The sequence below is a fragment of the Somniosus microcephalus genome, chromosome 10 (genome assembly GCF_052327205.1).
Source record: "Somniosus microcephalus isolate GS21.2 chromosome 10, FLI_Smic_1.0, whole genome shotgun sequence".
Lineage (NCBI taxonomy): Eukaryota > Metazoa > Chordata > Chondrichthyes > Squaliformes > Somniosidae > Somniosus > Somniosus microcephalus.
The window spans coordinates 93594964-93612403 of NC_140996.1; positions in this window are offsets into that span (position 1 = coordinate 93594964).

Below are 17440 nucleotides of genomic sequence, written 5' to 3' on the forward strand. Positions count from 1 at the left end.
GAGATGTCCTTAACCCTGGCACCGGGTAGGCAACACAGCCTTTGGGACTCTCGCTCTCGGCTGCAGAGAACTCTATCTATCCCCGAAATAATACTATCCCCTACCACTACAACATTTCTATTTACTCCCCCCTCTTGAATGGCCCCCCGTTCCACGGTGCTGTGGCCAGATTGCTCATCCTCCCTGCAGTCCCTGCTCCTGTCCCCACAGGGAGTAAGAACCTTGAACCTGTTGGACAAGAGCAAGGGCTGCAGCTCCTCCAACACTACCTCCTGGACCTGCGTACCTGCCTCACTCGTAGTCACACCGTCCTGTCCCTGACCATGGGCTACATCTGAATTAATTAACTTCATAGGTGTGACCACCTCCTGAAACACAAGAGTCCAGGTACTTCTCCCCCTCCCTGATGTGTCACAGTGTCTGAAGCTCAGACTCCAGCTCATCAACACGGAGCTGGAGTTCCTGTAGCAGCAGACACTTGTCACAGACGTAATCACCGTGAGCCTCAATGGGGTCTATCGGCTCCCACATCTCGCAACAGTAACACATCACCTGCTCCATTCTATGTAATTAATTAAATTTTTTATTGTTAGTTAAGAAGCCTTGGCGAGCTGCTGCAGTGCATCTTGTAGATGGTACACACTGCAGCCACGCTACGCCAATGGTGGAGGGAGTGAATGTTTAAGGTGATGGATGGGATGCTGATTAAGCAGGCTTCTTTGTCTTGGATGATGTCGAGCTTCTTCACTGTTGTTGGAGCTGCACTCATCCAGGAAAGTGGACAAAACAGCTGAATTCCAAAGGTAAGGTGAGAGTGGCTGCCCTTGACATCAAGGCAGCATTTGATTGAGTGTGGCACCAAGGAGCCCTAGTAAAATTGAAGCCAATGTGAATCGGGGGAAAGCTCTCCACTGGCTGGAGTCATACCTAGCACAAAGGAAGTTGGTTGTGGTTGTTGGAGGCCAATCATCTCAGCCCCAGACCATTCACAAGTAAAATGAGAAAGTACTTTTTCACACAAAAGGTGGTAGAAATTTGGAACTCTCGCCCCAAAAGTCTGAGGATGTTGGGACAATTGAAGCTTTCAAGATTATGATAGATTTATTTAGGTAAGGGCATCGCGCGCTATGGAGCAAAGGTGAGAAATTTGAGGTGCAGATAAGCTTTGATCTAATTGAATGGTGGAGCAGGCCAAGGAACTGAATGGCCTACTCCCATTGCTAATATTCCAATGTTCCTAATAGGGTGGTATATAAAACTTGCTATTTATTTGGGCCCGAGAATATGAGCATCCGATTTTATGTCTATTGGAAGATGACTTGAATACTATTATTTAAAATGTTTGCATTTTGCTGAGTGTTTGAATGCTGATATGTAAATCAATGCTTGAATTCCCTCAGATATTGGAGGGGAGAGAAAGAATTCGAATTAGAATGATAAAGCAAAACAACAGCAGCAGGAAGAGACTTTTTTTTGTCTGTGAGCAATGTGACAGAAAATTATCTATATTATAATACATTGTGTATTACATGCTTCTGACATTATAAAACATTATGGGAGCTAAATTTGATAGCCCCGAAAACGGGCACGGGGAACGCGATGCGCAATTAACCCATGCATTTTACTTTGGATGCAGCCAGCATGCAAACTTAGTGCTGATTGCTCATTTAAATGATTGCACCTTTGAGGGAGTGCTGAATGCACTGAACACCACAGCAGGGGTCCAAGTTTGTGCGAGGCGAGCACCATTTAAAGATATCCTGCACTACTTAAAGCCAGCCTGCATCTCTTAAAGGGGAAGTGCATTCTGGCTGGAGCAGTTGCTGGGAGTGGCTGGGGAAGAGAGCCTTACCTGCAAGAACACTGAATGATGGTGCAACAGGGGAGAGAGCGGCACCAAGGTTCTCAGACGCTGAACTGGAGGCCTTGGTGGAGGAGGTGGAGATGAAGAGAGAGGCCCTCTATCCACAGGGGGCCAGGAGGCCTGCCAAACAAACTCTACGAAGGCAGAGGGAGCAGGTAGCCGTGCTGGCCAATGCCAGAAATCAAGCCCCAAGGACCTGGATGCAGTGCCGCAAGAAGGTCAATGACCTCACACGAATGGTTAAGATGAGTGAATTCATCTTCAAATGCGATATCCCACCAACTGCACCACCAGCCTCACACACTGCTCAATGCACCACACCCCTATCATTCACCAAACCACAATCTCTATCAAACTCATACCTTACATTCATAGCTTCAGCTCACCCTTTCACACTTACCACTGCTGCAAGCCTCTGTAGGGGGTTTCTCTTGCTCGTTCTGGTCTCCTGCCAGGTTTCGTGCAATAATTACCCTTGAGTGGTTCGACCCACTCCCCCTACGGTTCTAGACCTTGGACTTAGATGCAGAGAACAGTAGTGCAGAGAAAGAACTCAATAGACCAGGTTGAATAGCACGAAATGGATGCTTTTATTTTTAAACAGTTTGAAGCATTACAAAATACATGTCATAGGCACAGATTAAAGTTACTACAATCATACACAAATTTATGAACTTAACTCTATGGAAATGGGGAACACACGGCACATCGTAAAAGGGGAAACACATTACGGTTACCCTTAACTCCCTCCCCTATACCTAAACTAAGTTTCGACCTGGGGAACTTGGGATCATGCTCACCACTCTCGAAATCGCGAAAAAAAAGGGGGTTCGCAGCCTTTTGGCACCGCTTTCCGTCGTCACGTGGATTTGGAAGCTTCTGGCGCAGTCGATACTCTCTCCCTCGAGGCGGTGGGGTAGACACAGCCTCGATGAGCGCTCGTCAAGGTTGAGATCCACTATCGTGGATTTGGGTTCATGTAGCAGACTTCAGATGCAGGCTGTTAAAGAACTGCATGCACATGGAAGAATCTTTCCAGCCAGGATCGCCGGTTCTCCAGAGGGTTTCTTCTCCGTCGGCCTGGGTCGTCGATGATCTCCCGACCTCAGTACCCAGGCCACCCTCGTCGTCTTCTCGTCGTGGCCGAGCCTTGTTTGGCTGAACACCGACCACGTTGTCTTTTCACCGAAATCGTCCGTCTTTAAAAAGACGGAACGTTTTCATCGATTCCGCATCTGCCGAAGTGGAAGAGGCGCCGATCCTGGCACCGTCCGTCCTTCGTTCGTCCCTTGTAGAAGAAGTTCTTGAAGAAAATGGAAGTCTGGAGTCGTCCAAGAAGAAGCAGCCGTGAAGTCAAGTTCGAAGTTGTTCCCGTAGAAGTGAAGTAGTTCGAAGAAGTCGAAGTCAAGTCTCTTGATGGACCTTCAATCCATAGTTATACTCTTTTGGGACAGTCTTATCTCCCGCCAAATCATAGTCCTGTCTTTGTATTAATTTTGGCGGGCAGAAATCTCTGCAGGGGCACTTTGTCTTGTAACGGAGCCGGTGATAACTTAAACTGGCCTTCCTGGCCGATAATGTCTTTTAATGTCTTTTACATTGTCATCGCGGCTCGGTTCGCATATTGATCGGTCCGGAAATTTTCCTTGATGGCCGCTAAACGGTTTTTCCTTTGTACAATAAATGGGTATAAGTGTTTTTGCATTGTCCGCCCATATCTTGATGGGCCCCATCCTGTACTTAGAATTCAATGAATATGTATGCTGTTTCTCTGAGTTTCGGTTCCCAGATATTGGCTTTCGCGGGCTTACTGTCTTCAATCCACAAGCCTGTCTGGCTTGCAGTAACAGAAATAAAATGGTTCAGAAACTGATCACGGGGCCTGGCGGCCATTTTGTATGCCCTTTTATCAAAGGTTTTTCTGTGCAAGCTTACTTTGGTCAATAAACAGTCTTATTTTATCCAGTTTTCTTGCGTGATTTTTGCTGAAAATTTCGAATCTTACACCTCGCACCCACACCTTACAGCTTGCATGCACTGTCAGCTATTCATCCATGACAGGCACAACACCCAAACACATTGCACCACACTCGCTGACACACTTCCCTCTCTCTTGCAGGACAAGTTGGCACATAACCAACAGCAGCAGGAGTTAACTGACGGGGGACAGGCACAGCTGTATGACCTTACCCTGATGGAGGAGATGGTGGTTGCCGTCATTAGAGTGGCGATTGCTGAGCCTGTGACTAGCGGCAGGGCTGAAACTATTGAAGATAACCGTATCCTCAGACCTAATCCTCCTTCTCACACCCACTTCCCCTTCATCCCAAAATCTCTTGTGATTTACAAGCTGCAGATGGTGTAAACTTGCACCTCTGGCATCACCCCCTTCCCCCGCCAGCCCCACCTCACCACAACCCTACTTTTGTGCCTTTCTCTTTTCAGATATCCAAGAACTGCAGCCTGGCCCAGCAGTGGTGAAGGAGCAAGAACTGGAAGAGCAAGAAGGCAGTGATGATAAAGAAAAACCATCACTCAAATTCATACTCGCAGCAAGCAGCTCAGATACTGACACTCCACGTTCTTTAGAGGATAGCTTACACGCGGGATCACACGAGGGGCCTGCAGCCAGGGGAGGGGGCAAGGGTAGCACAGGTGCCAGCTCCCCAGAGGACGAGGTCACACATGTGTTCTGCTGCAGAGGACTCAGTGGGGCACTTCGACGGGGCAGGCTATAGATGAAGGCTAATGGATATGCACAATGAAATGCTTGGTGCATTGGCAGGTCTGCCAGAAAGCCTGAGTGCAATGTCAAGGAGCATGGAGGAGTCTGGCACCAACTTGGCACACGGCTTTACATAGAGCTTGGAGCCCATCCTTTCCAGCATGGAAGCGATGGCCAACTCCATTAGCACTCTTGCGGATCCAACCAGGATTCATCGTCTGATGGCCGATGTCTCAGCTTCCATTGCAGCGCATGCAGAAGCTAGCCAACATCTGGGTGCTGCAGTGGAAGCTCAGACTGAAGTCATGCAAGCACAGCTACCATCCTTTCAGGCTGTGAGTTCCAGACCCCCACCACCCTCTGGGTGAAAACATTTCTCCTCAACTCCCCTCTAATCCTTCAACCAATTACTTTAAATCTATGCCCCTGGTTATTGACTTCTCTATTAAGGGCACTAGGTCCTTCCTATCCATTCTACCTAGGCCACTTATAACTTTATACTCCTCAATCAAGTCTCCCCTCAGCCTCCTCTGTTCCAAAGAAACCAACCCCAGCCTATAAATCTTTCCTCATAGCTAAAATTCTCCAGTCCTGGCACCATCCTCGTAAGTCTCCTCTGTACACTCTCTAGTGCAATCACATCCTTCCTGTAATGTGGTGACCAGAACTGTATGCAGTACTCTAGCCATGGCCTAATTAGTGTTTTATACAGTTCAAGCACAACCTCCCTGCTCTAACATTCTATGCCTCAGTTAAGAAAGGAAAATATCCCGTATGCCTCCTTAATCACCTTATCTACCTGTCATGCTACCTTCAGGGATCTGTGGACATGCACTCCAAGGTCCCTCGGTTCCTCTACACTTCTCAGTATTCTACCATTTATTGTGTATTCTCTTGCCTCGTTAGCATTCCCCAAATGCATTGTCTCACAATCTCTGGATTAAATTCCATTTGCTACTTTTTTGCCCACCTGACCAGTCCATTGATTACTTCCTGCAGTCTGCAACTTTCATCCTCACTATCAACCACACGGCCAATTTTTGTATCATCTGCAAACTTTTTAATCATGTCCCCCGACATTGAAGTCTAAATCATTGATATGTACCACAAAAAGCAAGGGGCCTAGTACTGAGCCCTGCGGAACCCCACTGGAAACAGCCTTCCAGGCACAAAGTCAACCCGTCGACCATTACCCTTTGCTTCTTGCCACTTTCCCTTAGATCTCATGGACTTTTACTTTTCTGACCAGTCTGCCATGTGAGACCTTGGCAAAAGGCTTGCTAAAATCTATGCAGACTACATCAAACATGCTACCCTCATCAACCGCCTCAAAAAATTCAATCAAGTTAGTCAGACACGACCTTCCCTTAACAAATCCATTATGACTGTCCTTGATTAATCTGTGCCTTTCTAAATGACGATTATTACTGTCCCTCAGAACTTTTGCAATAATTTGCCCACCACTGAGGTTAGGTAGATAGGTCTATAATTACTCGGTCTATCCCTTTCTCCCTTTTTAAACAGCAGTGCAACATTAGCAGTCCTCTAGTCCTCTGGCACCATACCTGTAGCCAGAAAGGATTGGAAAATGATGTTCCTAGCCTCTGCTATGTCCGCCCTTGCTTCTCTTAACAGCCTTGGATACATTTCATCTGGGCCTGGTGATTTATCTACTTTCAAAGATGCTAAACCCCTTCATATATCCTCTCTCACTATGTTTATCTCATCTAATATTTCATACACCGCCTCCTTAACTACAATGTCTGCATCGTCCCTCTCTTTTGTGAAGACAGACGCAAAGTATTCTTTAAGAACCATACCCACATCTTCTGCCTCCACACACCAGTTATCTTTTTGGTCCTATCCTGTATGCCCGTTGACATCCAGGGGGCTCTAGATTTGGGAGTACCATCCCTTTTTTTTGTGGGAGTGTAAGATTCGAAAATTTTCAGCAAAAATCACGCAAGAAAACTGGATAAAAAAATAAGACTGTTTATTGACCAAAGTAAGCTTGCACAGAAAAACCTTTGATAAAAGGGCATACAAAATGGCCGCCAGGCCCCGTGATCAGTTTCTGAACCAGTTTATTTCTGTTACTGCAAGCTAGACAGGCTTGTGGATTGAAGACAGTAAACCCGCGAAAGCCAGTATCTGGGAACCGAAACTCAGAGCAACAGCATACATATTCAATGGATTATAAGTACAGGATGGGGCCCATCAAGATATGGGCGGACAATGTAAAAACACTTATACCCATTTATCGTGCAAACGAAAAACCGTTTAGCAGCCATCAAGGAAAATGTCCGGACCGATCAATATGCGAACCGAGCCGCGGTGACAATGCAAAGGACATTAACAGACATTATCGGCCAGGAAGGCCAGTTCAAGTTATCACCGGCTCCGTTACAAGACAAAGCGCCCCTGCAGAGATCTCTGCCCGCCAAAATTAATACAAAGACAGGACTATGATTTGGCGGGAGATAAGACTGTCCCAAAAGAGTATAACTATGGATTGAAAGTCCATCTAAGTTACTTCTTCACTGCTACGGCTTCTTGTTGGGCGACTTCAGGCTTCCATTTCTTCAAGAACTTTCTTCTACGAGGAACGAACGAAGGGCGGACGGTGCCCGGATCGGCGCCTCTTCCACTTCGGCAGATCGATGAAAACGTTTTCGTCTTTTTAAAGACGGACGGTTTCGGAAAAAGGACAACGTGGCCGGTGTTCAGCCAAACAAGGCTCGGCCACGACGAGAAGACGACAAGGGTGGCCTGGGTACTGGGGTCGGGAGATCATCGACGACCCAGGCCGACGGAGAAGAAACCCTCTGGAGAACCGGCGATTGATGCCACAAGATTCTCCCATGTGCATAACCTGCATCTAGGTCTACTCCACGAACAAAAATCCACGACAGGCCTAGTGGATCTCAACCTTGACGAGCGCTCATCGAGGCTGGGTCTACCCCACCGCCTCGAGGGAGGAGAGAATATCGACTGCGCCAGAAGCTTCCAATCCACGTGACGACGGGAAGCGGTGTCAAAAAGGCTGCGAACCCCTTTTCGCGATTTCGAGAGTGGTGAGCATGATCCCAAGTTCCCCAGGTCGAAACTTAGTTTAGGTATAGGGGAGGGAGTTAAGGGAAATCGTAATGTGTTTCCCCTTTTACGATGTGCCGTGTGTTCCCCATTTCCATAGAGTCAAGTTCATAAATTTGTGCATGATTGTAGTTACTTTAATCTGTGCCTATGACATGTATTTTGTAATGCTTCAAACTGTTCAAAAATAAAAGCATCCATTTCGTGCTATTCAGCCTGGTCTATTGAGTCCTCTTCTCTGCACTACTGTTCTCTGCATCTAAGTCCAAGGTCTAGAACCGTAGGGGGGGGTGGGTCGAACCACTCAAGGGTAATTCTTGCATGAAGCCTGGCAGGGGGCCAGAACGGGCAAGAGAGCAGGAAAAAAAACCCTACAGAAATGGCAACCGCGGCAGGACCTTGGCAGCAGGAAAGTAGTGTGTTAGATCAAGATCTGAATAAACGAAATGTGATGGATGAAAGAATAGCAGATTATGTTTTCGGAAAAGTCAACCTCACAAAACAATGGATATCTGATCTACTAAGGGATAGGCGCCCGCTAGACGCAGCCATCAAGTGGACAGCGGGTAGAGAGCATAAGAAATCTGTAGAAAAGGCGGTCTGGCTGATGTGCTACAAGAAGCAAGTCCAGCTTTTGGACCAGGTAGTTGCAGCACAGACAGTCCAGATCAACGGCTTGCTTAAAGACGTGGAGGAAAAGGTTGCGGGAGGTCAAAAACTGATTGAATCGCTTGACGCGCTGAATCAGGAACGCCGCTCTGTAATTCGCTGCCACGAAACCCGGGTAGAATATTTAAAATGTCAGGTCGTTGAGGCCAAGGCCAGTGAAGGTAGAATGAGAGAGAGGTGTTTCCGTCTAGCCAAACAAGTAGATGCCCAAGAGGAAAAGCTCCTGGGAACCAGGGCAGCATATAAGATGGCCATGGAGGATAGATCTGAGAACACCGACCACAGCGCTTGCCGCCAGGAGCTAGAGGACCTGAGAAAGGCCCTAGCGAAGGCAAACGGGTTGGTGTGTCTCATAAATCCACCAGCGAGTCAGCTGTTGCTAGCCAAGGAATCCAAAAGACCGATTCCACAAGAGGCAGTTGGGGTACCAACCCCCGAACCTTCTGCGCCTCCTGCCTATGAGGAGTCTTGGACTCCGGGACAGGAGACGGAGACGGTAGAGGAAGAGAGCCCTGAGGTAGAGCAACCCCAGACAGTAGAGTCGGGGCCGGCGCCGATGTGTCCAACGAGACACCGGAGGCTCGGTCCAAATGAAGAAAATGGCGATGACGGACCCCTTGAGAGTCAGATCATAATGCCTCATAGCGCACGACAGCTAAGAGAGATGATAAGTCACATCCCAAAACTCTCCGAGTCAGGAGATCCCTCCGTGCATTTCAGGGATGTGGAGCAGACCGCAGCAGTCAATGACTGCGACGGGGTTGAACAGTCTAAAATGCTGCTGTTCTCCCTGGACAGTTCGCTCCTCCAGTGTCTCCCTGACGAGAGCAAGAGAGGGCACAGGGACTATGAGTTGCTACGGGATGAGATTCTGGAGATCATGGGAGAGGGGGACGGAACTCCGTTCCTCCGTTTAGAAAAGACAGTGCAGCTAGAGGGAGAACCCCCACGGGTTTTCGCCGACAGGTTGTGGCCAGTGTATCGGCGCAGCTGCCCGGGCGGGCCGGCCCGGGCCGGGCTGGATGGCAAACAAAGGGCTCACTGGCTTCGGTGCCTGGTAGCAGGTTGCCTGCCAGTAGTGAAGGAACAGGCCAAAGCATGGTTTGACCCCACTAACGCCCGCTCCACGGAGGAAGTAGTACTAGATCAGCTCACGATCAGTTATAGAAACAACAAGGGCAAGAAAACGCCTGTTGTGAAAGGAAAGGTGCATGAGGTGAGACCCGCAGCCTCTGCTATAAAGGAATGGCGTCAGGAGGGAAATCGCCATCCCCAAGCCAATAGCAGTTGTTACGGGTGTGGGAAGGAGGGTCATTGGCGCAAGGACTGTAGGAATCCTTGGAAGGATAAGAGGGAGAGAGCGTTCGCCGCAGCCCAAGATCAAGCCCAAGCCCGAGTCGCCAACGGCCCGAGAGTTTACCCAACACCAGCACAACCACAAGTGCAGGCCGCTGCCCCAACACCAGTCCAGAACCCAACCGTAGCCTCTGCCCCGAATAAAGGGGGTGGTGCGGTTGTGGACCCCGCTGCGATCGAGTCAGTCTTGGAGACTATGCGGTCTCTGATGACCTGGCAGGGGAAGGTAGCGGTTGCTAACAGCCCTATCGCCCCCGAGACCCCAGCCGAAACACCAAATGACTGATGCCCGCGCAGCCCATCTACTTGTGTCCGCTCCGCTATGACGCTTGGAGAAGACCTGTGGTGGAGATGGAGGTGGAGAAACAAAGGGGTAGTTACCTGTTGGATACGGGAGCTTCGTGTACCGTGATCCACACTGACAAACCTTTTGCCTCACCTCTGTCCGCCCAGGCTCCATATTTAGTAGCGGGTTTCACAGGTAGAGAACAGGCTGGCGCGTACTCCCTCCCGCTCTCCATTCAGTTGGGAGCGCTCCACACCACATGGACGTGCATCCTATTGAAGTGGAATGAGGGGGGGGGAAAGGCATCCTCGGGGCTGATTTCTTGGTGGAACACGGGATCCTCGTGGACCTGAGAAATCACTGTCTCTGGGGAGCCGAGGGCGGTTTAGGTAAGGTAGTCGTAATCCCGGGGAAGGAAGAAAAGGGGGCCCTGTGCACTATGAAGCCGTCAGGAGGTTACGATCTCGAGCTCATGGTAACAAACGTCCCAACGGACTTGCAGGCGCGTGTGTCAGAAAATCTGACCGCGTTCGCCACCCACAAGCACGACTGCGGGAGAGTCACTGGGTTCGAAGTCAGCGTAGACGGGGACCCCATGATCCGACCCCAAAAGCAGTATAATTTCCCCAAGGAGGCAGAACCCGACATGGAGACAGCAATATCTTCATTGGTACAGCAGGGCGTGTTGAGGACGATAGCCACCCACGTGAACTCCCCATTATGGCCGGTAAAGAAACCGGACAATTCGTGGAGAGCCACGGTGGACTACAGAGTCCTCAATAGTAATATCACAGCCTGCGCGCCCACGGTAGCAGCAGTTGCAGACTTAATAGGGAGTATTCCAGCATCGGTGACCACATTCACGGTGCTGGACATCTCGAACGGTTTTTGGTCCATTCCGCTGCGGCGGGAGGACCAGCACAAGTTTGCCTTTACTTTCAAAGGGCAACAGTACACTTGGAACTGCTTACCACAGGGTTTTCACAACAGCCCCAGCATTTTCCATCAGTGCATGGCGGGGAGTTTGAAAGAGTTCAGCCAGCCCAACCAGATAGTGCAGTATGTGGACGACTTACTCCTGTTCACAGAGACAAGGGAGCAGCACGGCCCACTGTTAGCCGAATTGTTGGAACTGTTAGAAAGGAAGGGTTTCAAAGTAAACCCAAAGAAAGCCCAGATCGGCCAGCAGGAAGTTAAATTCCTGGGCCTGGCCATCCGCGCTGGGGAAAGAGCCATAGATAAGGCCAGACGGGAATCTATACAAGATCTGCCGATTCCCAACACAGTAACGGGTGTAAGGTCCTTTTTGGGATTGACCGGGTACTGCAGAGATTTCATCGAGGACTATGCTGCCACAGCGGCCCCGCTACTTCGACTCTTACACAAGGGAGTCGAGTGGTCTTGGGACGAGGGGTGCCAGGCAGCATTCGAGAAGTTGAAAAGAGATCTGCAGACCGCGCCAGCCCTAGGGGCCATAGATGGGGGAGAGGAGTTCTTTCTGGAGGTAGCCGCTAGTGGGGACAGCCTGAGCGCAGTGCTGCTCCAAGAGCGGCACGGCAAGCTAAGACCAGTAGTTTATTCCTCCAGGGTGCTCACGGATGTGGAGAGGAGTTTCTCCAATTGCGAACGGCATCTCCTGGCCACGCATTGGGCTGTGAACAGATCAGTGATCTTCACAGGGACCTCTCCCATTACGCTCCTCACCCATCACACCCCCACGAAGATGCTTCTGGACGGGAGGATTAAGGATGGGACCGTAAGCAGTGCTCGGATTGCGCGCTGGACCCTCCTCCTTTCCCAGATGGATCTCAAAGGTAAAGGCCTCTGCGCGCCAAGGCTCGCAGCCAATATGGCATATCCCGGGACAGCCCATCAATGTTCCGTAGAAGGGGTATGGGAAGTTAACATAGGTTTACGGGCCGGGATACATCCCACAGGCCGCGAGATCTACGTAGACGGTTCTAGCACTGTAGCTGATGGCAAGCGACTCACAGGGTGTGGAGTTTATGACCCTGCGGCAAACATTGCCCTGGCAATTAAGCTCCCCAGCACTATGAGCGCGCAGCAGGCTGAACTGTCCGCGGTGGCGTACGTGGTTACCCACCCCGAGATTTTCCCAACCCCATACACGATTTGCTCAGACAGCATGTTCACGTGCAATTCGTGTACAGAGTACCTCGCCATCTGGTCCCGACGCGGGTACACCTCCGCGGACGGGCGGCCTTTAACAGTTAAGCCCTTGCTGGAGAAGATCCTAGCAGCTGTGGGGGAGAAAGGAGAGGTGTTCATCCATAAGGTGAAGGCTCACTCCACTACAGAACCCCGCAGTCAGGGCAACCAGCAGGCGGATGCGCTAGCCAGGGAGGGTGCCCGCAACGGCATTCTCTGGGACCCATACGAACCCGGACCCGTGGCGGCGATCCAAGGCAGGGAGGGAATTCCCGGGAACACAGGGGTGACACCGCCCCCAGACCTAAAGACCGTCCAAACCCTGGATCCCGCCCTAAAAGCAGTCCTAAAAGCCATCACAGAGGGCAAACAGGTAGAAGGTTCGTACAGTACGGCAGCCCTCACAGTCAAAGAAGGTATGCTGTTCCGAGAGGAGCAGTGGGTTGTGCCGCAGCAGCACCGAAGGAAATTCCTGCAATTGGCCCACGAGGGTCCAGGAGCGGGACACCCCGGACCTGAGGTCACCTGGCAACGGGTGGAGCAGGCGGGATGGTGGCCGGGACTTCGGGACGATGTCCGCGAGTTCTGCGCAAGCTGTCTTGTGTGTGCTGCTAACAACCCAGACCCCCACAAAAGGAAGGTGCCCATGGGGCACATCAGGAGGGTAGAGGGACCATGGCAGTCGATTCAGGTCGACTACATAGGGCCCCTGCCCGCCGCCCAGGGAGGCTATAAGTACTGCCTTGTCCTGGTAGATGTGTTCACCAAATGGGTAGAAGCCTTCCCGTGCAGAACAGCTACGGCACTGGGTACTGCTAAGATCTTGATTCGGGAAGTGTTCTCACGGTGGGGACTCCCCCGTTTTGTAGAGTCCGACCAAGGGAGTCAGTTCACCGGTCAAGTAATGCAGAACGCCCTCATGCTCTTGGGCATTGAGGGAAAGTGGCACGTAGCATACAATCCCCAGTCATCCGGGATTGTTGAGCGTATGAATCGGACCCTCAAGGAAAAGCTAAGGAAAGAGACAATGGGCTCGCCCCAGAAATGGGCGGAGGTCCTGCCTTTAGTCCTCATGGGGATCCGAGCCAGCCAGTCCAAAAGCACGGGGTATTCCCCGCACGAGTTAATGACTGGAAGGATCATGCGAACACCCGCCCATGTGCTAGCCCCGGTGCTCACTGAGGGCCAGCTCCGAGAGGTGAAACGGGACAAATTCGCCCAAACCCTCTTGGAGCGCCTGAGACCGATTTATGGGCAGGCGGCTGGGAACATGGGAAGACAGCACCAGGGAAATAAACTGTTGTTGGAACCTCGGAAACAACAAGTGTGGGTAGTCGGAGACCAGGTCATGGTCCGAAACTACGCCAGGATAGGGAGTTTTGAACCACTGTACATGGGGCCATACAGCATTGTAGACAAGGCCAGCCCCATGGTTTATGCAGTGAAGACGCCCCGACGTACCAAATGGTTTCACATCAACCAGTGTAAACTGTTTAAACCGGGTACACAAGGGCCACCAAAGGGGACCAGGTCTGAGAACAAAGATCCTCAGCCTGTAACAGAGTCACAGACCACACAGGCTGGAGCAGTAGCCTGCGTGAAGGGAGAGGCCATCCCATTGGAGTGGGAGGTCTCATCTTTTGAATGGGATTTAGGCAGGGGAGAGCCCGAACAGCTCAACCTCGCTTTAGACCCAATCACGGAGGAGGAAGAGTCAGAGGACGGCAGTCCCGCCCTCGACTCAAGCTTGGGGGAGGTAGGGAGTGGGGGTGGAGACTCGTTACCTGTAGGGACAGGTGAGGTGGAGTCAGAAGCCACAGATCCCGACCCCGGGGGGGCGGAGCCTGAGGGAGGGGAGCTGGAGCCGGCAGCTGTGGAGGAACCACAGGCTGTAACGGTAACAGTCACAACCCCCGGTCCATCGGCCCCGGGAGCCCAACCCAAAGCAGCCCCTCGTAGGTCGGCTCGAGCGCCCCAGCCCAGAAAATTTTGGCCAGATTCTCCCCATCCTTCCCAACCACGGTTTAAAGCAGCCCCAGGAAGACATGATCCCCGTTCAGCAGCGACAGGCTGCGGGGGATCAAAGCCAAAGATCAATGCAGCCCCACCGCAGGGTGTGGCACACGACAGACCTCACAGGGATTCGGAAAGCCGCCCCACGGAGGGCGGCGCTGTACATGAGTTAAGTTAGGTAATTATGGTCATAGTTTAAGGAATGTAAAGTATATGGTGTTAAGAGTACAATTTTGAGGTCTGCCCGGTATGTGTGTTTGTTAGGGAGCGGGGTCCAGGAACCCGCGCGTCCAATTAATTTAGGCCAGCACCTATCGGGAGCCCGGCTACATCATTTTGTTGGTTACAGAAACCTGGGATACGATGGAAAGGATTGTCGTCGCGTTCATGGCGATCGGGTGCGGGTGGGCCTACCGAGGCCGCACCAAGGACGTCATCATTTTCGGGTGCTCCGGGGACACGGCCCCCATCGCAACGGATGGGACGGGGGAGCGAGAGGTAGAGGAAACCGCCACCTACTTCCACCAAGGGAGATGGCCAGGTTGGCTGGGAACGAATTCTACGGAATATTCCAGCAATTTCGGTTTTGCCTACCAAGAGACTTCATTAACGTGCCCTCGAGTGAGGATCCTAGCGCCCAGAGTCAGCGTTACCGTGGGAAAGAGGATTTGTCTGGTGTGCAATGGGAACGTACCACCAAGGCGATGGTGGTGGCTACGAAAGCTGGGAAAGGACATGAGAAACTCTACGGTCGAGTGGGAGCGACTGGGTAATAATACCCATCGGACTATTACGGGAACTCACGGACAATTACGTGTGTGTTGGGACAAATGGTGGGAACCAGATGAGGGAATATATGTCTGTATGTGGGGTTCGAGACACGTCTGCTCCAAGGGCGTGTCCATCTTCTTCCAGAGGCAGTGGCAGGATGAAGGGAAGGGGATGAGATGGGATGTTAGCACTCGAGCGTGCGGAGCCCCATACTCCCCTATTCCGGTGAACGCCACTGAACTCATCACCCGCCCACGCAAGCCCCTGCCCACGCTTCCGGTAGCACTAGCCCAGAAAGGAGGGTGCCCAACCACCACCAAGGGACCCGGGAACGGTTTAGTATTGGTACCCACCGGTCAGGTGCTGTACCAAGGGGTACACTACGCGGTGGCCTCAGTGATTTTAAATCTCACTGAGGTAAGATTGCCGGAGTGGTGTCCCAAAGAAACGGAACAATTATACCAGGTCCTGTTAACCCGTATGTTTAGACAATTTTACGAATTTGACTTTGCCGACATCGACAGAGACAAATTATACACCACACCGCCAGAAGTTTTGGATCGAGTCGGGAGGCAAAGAAGGGGTACTGTAAATGACATATTCACTGCTTTTAATACCGGGACATCTGTTGTCAACGCTCTAGATAACGTGGAGCTGCAGACACAGATCAACGGTTTAAAAGCCCAGTTAAGGAACATATTGACAGACGAAAACAAGGTAGTGGGTTCTGAGTTGCATGAGGACCAGGCCATGACACTACACTTTAAGGACATAATTGCTGAGCTGGAGAAACACGCGAGAACGGTAAATGCACTCATTAAGGAGGATCGGAATGCGTCCGATCAAGCTGCGCAAAACGAGGCCTGTGTGCTGTACGGGGCGTGGTTATTGGGCGAGGGCCGCAGTAATCTTGAGGATTTAAAACAGGGTTTGGTCCCGTCCTGGATCAGCAACAAGCACTTGCAAGCACTCCACCCTTTTGAGAATGCATTAAGCCCGTGCCAGCTCAGGCTAGCCGCAGAAGCATACCCAGTTCCAGTGGACTGCGGACGTTCGAATCACACTATTATGGGAATAGTAGTAAGAATGCCGGTGTTGGGTCCCGCAGCAAAGCCCGCCCCGGTATACAGAGTAGAGAACATTGGAGTCATTCAGGGGGGCGCACACATTCGTTACGCAGTGGTCCCGCCTTACGTCATCAGATGGGAGCGTACGATGACAGGCACCGACCTCTCGGGATGTCGGAGCCGGGGAGCACACATCATCCTGTGTCCCCAGCACTTGAATGCCTTTTTGAAACCACAGTGCGTGTTCAGAACCGCTAGCGCGAAGCCGGTGAATTGCACCATGGAGGCAATGGCAGAGGACCATGTGCCCCCACAGGTAGCATATATCGGGGGTGGGACATACTGCGTCACCACTGCAGCGCCTCAGTACCGATATGGACAACACGAGTGGTGTTCGGTCGGTGATAGCAGTTTCTGTTTCAAACCCAGGGCCGAGGTTCAAGTGGCACAACAACGAATTGTTCCCATTCCTGCGCCCTCCACCGTACACATCACTATCAAAGAGAATTTCACAGACTTACAACGATTTGTCGCGCATTTTGGTTATGTCATTCCCCCTCTTCCCGAACACCTCACCAAGATTTTAAAAGCCGTTATAATTTCGCAGAAACATTTCTACACACTGGAGCAGAAGACTTTAGAGATAGGAAAAGACATATTGGACATAACCATCCCACCATGGTGGGACTTGTTCACCAACATAGAAATCCCAGCCTGGATTAGAATAGCATCCCATATCCTAGTAGGATGTCAGGTTTTAATTGTGATATTTTTGCTCTTCGTGCATTGTAAGAGAGGCAAACGCCTCCAGAGGCACGAGAACGCGGGCGAATGGAAAGAACGCTATGTGCGAATGGGGGAAGAAGACACCCCACTTTAAGCTGCTAGTAGAAGATTGAGGCCTAGAAATTGAGTTTTGGCTTAGCCAGGGCTTTAGCGCCGGAAGTTAGTGCCGGCGCTAAGTCCCCCTGCGCGCGCCAAAAATTCAGCAGGGCCGCGCCCAAACGGCTGCCGGCGCTACTGAAGGGTCTTTGAGGCGGTAAATCGGCGCTAACTGCCGTTTCGCGCCCCAATTCCGGCGCTGCGGCACCCGATGCGGTGCGGCAGGCTCGGGAAGTGCAGGCCTCCTCCTTCCCTTAAGGAGGAGCTGCCTGCACCCGGCCGCGGCCCGCGAAAATCTTTGTAAAAATGAGCCCGGCACCTCGGACAAGTGCCGGGCTTGCTTCTGTTCCGGGGGGGGGGGGGAAGTCCGGGGAGGGAGCTGCGGCCAGGCGGCCGGCGGGAAAGCGGCCGGCCGCCGCGGGGCCTTTAATGCGCCGGCGCAAAGACTTGTAAGACTCTGTTGCCAGAGTCTTAGTTGCGGCTGCCACGGGCGAGGCGGCCGCAACTGAATTTCGGCGCTGGGGCCCGTCGGCATGGCAACCGGG